This window comes from Cebidichthys violaceus, unplaced genomic scaffold (genome assembly GCF_023349555.1).
Source record: "Cebidichthys violaceus isolate CVI_PGR_0920_01 unplaced genomic scaffold, fCebVio1.0.p SCAF_13, whole genome shotgun sequence".
Taxonomy (NCBI): domain Eukaryota; kingdom Metazoa; phylum Chordata; class Actinopteri; order Perciformes; family Stichaeidae; genus Cebidichthys; species Cebidichthys violaceus.
The window spans coordinates 12224389-12231029 of record NW_027176296.1 but is presented as its reverse complement, the minus strand read 5'-3'; positions in this window follow the sequence as shown (position 1 = coordinate 12231029).

Sequence of the window (6641 nt, the reverse complement as noted above, 5' to 3'; positions counted from 1 at the left end):
GGAGATTTTATAATATCTCATGATTTCAACTTTTTATTTGCAAGAGAATGAATGTGTTACTTCTGCTTTTAAAATGTCCATGGTTCCACTTTGAAGACCCAATCAGAAGTTTGGGATTCAACACCTTAAATTCACAGTAAATTGTCGTATATCATTGAAGACTTTAATTTACAAATTGAAAAATCTATTTTTGTGTTTGTCAATTTGTAATAATTGAATATGAAATAATTCAAATACAAATTGTATAGCTTTGATTGCAAACATCACTGATGGGAAAAGCTCTTACATGATCAGAAAGCATTTATAAATTCATTAGAGCTGGTGTCAGTAGTAAAAAACCCGTCAAGACTTGTCCAAACTTGTGTTTAGAATTTAGGTGGTGGGTCAACCCTTTTGTTTATAATTATTTGCATATTGAGTCTTACATAGCTTGCATAATGTATCTTTCATTATCTTTAATTTCATCCTTACCTGATAAACATGTTGGTGTTTTAGGCATCTCTTCTTATTTTCTTTCAGCTGAAATGTAAATAACTACTAGACAGAACATGTTTAACTGGTTGAAACATATGCGAAACTGTGCTTGATTTATGAGTGTATTTGTCTGCACCTGCATGTGGGAGTAAGTGTGTTAGAGGAGTAGTTTGGTGAATTAATCTTCTTGTCGGGAAACATTACATAAAAAAATCCATATTTGTATTAAAATACAATTTGGGAATGCTTGATACTGTCATCATTTCATTTTAATCAGTCACTTTGACGCACAGTATGATGTGTGTTGTGTACAGTAACTGTGCTCTTTGTTCAGTGTGCTGAAATAGTTTTATTATGCTTAAGCACCGGCGATAAGCATGAGAATTTCAGGTTGTTCTACTTTATGTCTGTTCGTCCGTCCTATTCTCGAGAACACAATATAGGAATAGGAATGCCTGGAGGGAATTTCTTCACACTTGACGCAAACGCACACTTGGACTCAAGGATAAACTGATAAGATACTGGTGGTCAAAGTTCACTGTAACCTCACAAACACATTTTGTTCATAACTCAAGAATCTTATGGTAATTATGTAAATTTGACACAAATGTCTAACAGGATAAAATGATGTAAGTGATGATGTTTTGGCGGAGGCATACAACCATAAGGCACTACTTTTGTAATGCAATTTACTTTACTTTAGAACATGGCTTCTTAGAAGTGTGCTCCCAGGGTTGAATGCTAACCGTATCCTGGATGTTTCTCAGCAAGATAATGGAAAAACTACAGGCCCGATTTTCAGAAAACTGAGTGGAGGGGTGTAGCATGGGAAAAGGAAGAACCTATTCGGCGCAGATACACAAATACATTTTCACTTATTGGCCTTGGCAGAGGTCTGCGCTCTCCGAGTGCTCTTCTAGTTGTACAGAAGGCATTTTGATGAAAGAGATTCCTGAACAACACATCCTCACTCCCAATGCTTGGTCAGAGCCTGTGAGCTTCAAACTATGATGCTCTAGGTTCCCTCTAGCATCAGTTTTGGACGTGTCTTTTCAAAATAAACTTTCATCTTCACAAAAAGTTAGGTTTTGACAACAAAACTAATTAGCTAGGGTTAGGAAGAGATCGCGGTTGACATTAACTTCACTGACTTGCGACTCACATGACTTACGACTGTCGCAGCAAAATACCTCAACGTTGTCTTGGTTTCAGCTGTCTTCTGGGTAAAAGTCCTTTGTTTGTTTTGGGTGAAAGTCCTGTGTTTGTTTAAAGTTTTAAAGTGTTAAAATGGGTGGACATATGAACATGTAATCTGATCCACTTAATTAGGCATGTACTAATTACAAGATCAGCCAGTCCATGTGATAAAAACAAATGTGTTTTCCATTAAAGCAGGGCTAGGATTTAAGAAATGCTGAGACCATGAGTCCAATGCCCCACCCATGCTTAGCTGGGAACCAGACAAATATATACAGGACAGATATCCAGCAACTTGAGATGCGACGGGCCAATCAACTAGACATCACTGCTTTCTGCTTTTCTGTGTGAATGTGTGTCACTGTGAGTGAAGTCACGCCCTTCTGCAACACCCCAATAAAAAAATGTTTTTATATTATATAATTTATGAATATCATATATTTAAAGTGGGGTGTTTCTTATAATGACCAATACAAGAGAAATTTACTGCATGTCAGTTCAAAGTAAAAAGGGTGTAAAAACCTTGAACCTCAATATCTCAAACCACTCAGATCACAGATACAACTTCAAAATTCCAAAGTAACAACAGTCCTTTCTGTCCCTGTGTCTACTGTCAACATCTTTACTACAAACAATCTAATAATGCAAATATAGTAATGACAAGTAGAAGAAGAAGGATCTTTAAACATTTGTATTGTAAGCAGTTTGAGCCTGTATATTGCATTTCACTAGAAACATGGACACTAATGAATAAGTCATTGACAGAAGTGTGGCTTTGTCTTTCTGTGGGTTTGCTTAGATTGAATGTTGAGAATATCTGAGACGTCTTGTTCTCATGTCAAAAAGAATCATGTCTTTGGGAAAGCGAGATGTGACCGTTTACACTGCAGTGTCAATCAGTGTCAACATCTGCATTTGCACAGGTGTATTAAAACAATTTGGCATGATGTCAAGAACATTTAAACAAAAATCCCCACCTGTTAACAGCTTCTCTGTTTACATCAAAGACTAACTCTTATGCAATATCGTGCAGCAGCAGCGATGTGAGGATGACACTCCTGTCAAACCTGTTGTACCACTCACACACTCTCCTAGGGCCTGTACCACGGAGCAGGATTAGGGGTTAAGGAGGTAACTTCAAGGTAAATTCTAGGTTTCCAGTCGTACGACGGTGGTTTACGTCTTACTGGGGGACAATTTAAGCTTGGTACGTGGATCATAAAATGATATTACACAAAAGTTAAAGTCATAATCCAGAGTCATAATAAAGTCATAATCCAGACTAAAACCAACACAGTCTAAACTGCCAAATTAAAATTATAACAGCTGGCAAAACATCACAGATTGTGTCAATGTGTACATTAACAGGCTTATAATATCACTGCCCATCTAGAGCACAAGATTTGATTATAATTACATGTGTATTATGTTAAGTTAATGTGATGCTTAGATGTATTTTCATGGCGTGTATGACAATATCTTAGCCTTATTCTTTCAGCTGCAACCCCGATGGTGTGAAACAGACTCGGGGGCACATAAGGAATGAAGCAAAGCGTTAGTTCATGCAGGACACGGAGGTCATCCGCCCCCAGCTGTAACCGGCTGACAGTCAGCCAATTGAATCATCGCTTCTAATCGGCCACACACCAATCACATCCCACTCTCACTTCAAGGAGGTTCATTTAGATATGACTTCCTCCACCTGATCCTTTCTACACCAATGCTGTTACAGACCGTACTGCTGGCAAAGTTTTGCCTCCTCCACCCCAGCCTCCACCCTTTCTAGTTCAGAGTTCATCTTGTATATCAAATGGTTGAAATGTATTCAAAGTTTACTTCAGGCTCATTCCTGTATACCCGGGGGGGGGGGGGGGGGTTATGCATTCCAGTTTAAAATCAGGCTTCACTAATAGTTTTAGTATTATACTATTAGATCCCAGTGGCGGCTGCTAAGGATCGTTTCTCTCAGCGTTGTAAAGTCCAAAACTCAAAGTTTATTGAAAGAAAAAAGATGAAATAATTTAATAAATTCACATCATATTTTTATCCAACAAAATATTCTGCTTCAATTCATATGTGTTGTTGTTTGGACTTTCAAAAATAATATTTTCACTGTGTTTTGGTCTCCTAGCAGCACCATGATTTATATTTATACAACCACCATAAGACAACATCTGTGTATTCTGTGAACATATATTCATATCATATATTCACTTATGCGTGTCATCTTTTTGAGCCGTGTGTTGCAGTGTGACATGTCAGAGTCGTGTCTTACAGTCACAGACCGGATGCATTACCTTGCCCTGGGTACTTTTATGTATATAATGTTGGATTATAACTTATAAAAGAAAGCCTGCTTACCGCTTTGAACTATGTTTTTATATTTATTTTATGTTTGCTTGCAGCTGAAAGAATACATTGTCATACACACCACAATTTCCCCCAGGGGATCAATAAAGTATCTTTTATTCTATCTTATAAGAATCTAACCAACACATTCACTTAATACACAAATGTAACTATATTTAGAGGGTTCAGCAGTACACCTGTACAGTACATCACTGAAGCAAGGTGAGGTGAGCGTTTTTCTAGTCTTCTGACCACTCAAAGCACCACATGTCATCACTCACCCATTCACACCCATTCATACACTGATGGCAGCGGCTACCATGCAAGGTGCCGCCTGCCCATCAGGACTCTAACTAACCTTTCACACCCAACAGCAATTTGGGGTTAAGTGTCTTGCCCAAGGACACATGGACATGGACTAGTGGAGCCGAGGATCGAACCACTGAACCACTCTTTTTGTAAGATATGATCCAAACTGTTGTCTGAGGATACATTGCCTAAGCAAGTGTTTTTGTTTGAACTCCCAACATTAACAGCGTGTTTACTGCGATAGTATTGAAGCGTCACGGTTTGACTCGCTGGGCTACCAAGTAAGTTAGAAAGGGACTACAAGGGTCCTGACCAGGTTTCAGTATATGTGAGCAGATGGGATGAGAATGTTTTGATCAGAACTCTACACAGAAATCAAATAAGACACAACACTTGGAGATAAACATCTTACTTCTACATCAAAATGAAACTGAAATTTTTTTCAAAATTGCTTTGCAACAAAATGATACTCACATGCCCTATTTGAAAATTACTTTTTCAAAGCAGCAACAACACACTGAATTACTTTGTACATAACACTACTGTCTTCAGTACTTAATATACCTTTAAAATGTTCTCATACAGACGCAGTGGTGGGCCGTGTATTTTATACCTGGGCCTTCAGTGCTGCCCTACTACAGTTGAACCACCTCCTAATAACCTCATTATGACGCCAGCATGATGGGATGCTGCGACATTAACAGACAATGCATATAGTCAGAATCAATGTAATTAACACAATGACAAGAAAAAACTCACAAGAACCAGTCACATATATTTATATGACAACAAAGCAGGTAGAATAACATAAAACCCAAATAACACGATTCAACAGGCCTCTGCACATTCCAGCAAAACTGCAGCGCTAAAACACGCATTCCGCCGCACACTCAAGAGCACCATTCAAATATTATTCACATCAGAGGGAACAATATTAACCATATCATAAAAACGACCCGATAGAAAAATTAACACGGTAGTAATGCTACTGCAGATGTAAAAACAAGTGAACAAGCAGTTCACTTAGCAAAGCTGCTGTTCACTATTTAAAGACACAGTCCATCCTCCTTTCTTTGTTAACACAGAGTTTAATGACACAGTTGTACAGTACATCGGTGCGGTTCAGTTCCAGCCAGAGGTCCTTCTCGATTCATGGACGCCAGGGATGACAGTCGAGCCTCCCCAGTTGTATTTCCTGAATATGCTTTAATGCGTTTGAGGGCTGAAAATGTCCGCTCGACAGAGGCAGTAGATATTGGGATTGTCACCGCCAAACATGCCAAAACGCTAAAATTGTAATGTCACCTAAAAACGTCTTATATCTTTAAACTTTAACTCTTACCACTACAAAGTTCTGCTAGCTAGTTTCACAACAGTCACGCTAGCCCACTGACCAATCAAGCTGGAAGCAGCGCAACTGAGGAAGACAGAAGCTATGCAATGAGATAATAAGCTAATGGGAAAAATATTTAGAATACATGTAGGGTATTTATGAAAAATAATTAAATTATATAATAGCTATAACTTTGGGATTCTGTCTAGGCCAGCAGAGCAGGCCTTGCTGGCCCTGACTTGTTCCAGTCCAGTGCATCTACTCACATATCAATGAATACAAAAAAACTGTACATTTGTGTAAAGTGAACAACAGCAAGAAGACTGTGACTCCATTTTCCATTTGAGTGCAGCAAGTTAAGCTAGCACAGTGCTACAGAGTACACACTTCAAGGTATTCTACGTGGTATGTACTCCTGCAATGTGTGCATATGACATCATGGGACATGTAGAGCCAGAACAAACTGAAAAACAAAATGAAAAAAAAAATTTGAATCAACAAATGTATTCTTCTTATCGTATGCAAATGCTCACCAAGGTCAACGTTGGTGTATATAGGAGGAGTCAGTGCCACCAGTTCCTGGGGTTGTTACACCACCTTCTGGTGGATTGGTTAAAGTATTGCAAAGCCAAAACTTTGTCCCAACTTCAAACTATACAACAGTAAACAGCTCACCACATCTCATGTAACAAGTATTTCCAGTTTATGTTACCTTATACTTCTACTCCACTACATTTTAAAGGGAAATATTGTATTTTGTTTCCATATTTTCACAGCTACAGTTACTGCCACTTTTCAGATTATGATTTTACAGAAATTTCCCATAGATTTATTTTTAAAAACAGGGGATTTTAAACAGATTTGGTCTGAGTTATTCATTGTCCAGGTATTGACGTGGTCCACAGAGCTGGCAGCAGGGTGGGTAAGAGGGGGGGGTACAGGGAGGGGGAGGACAGCTGCAGTTATAAAGGGCCTGAGA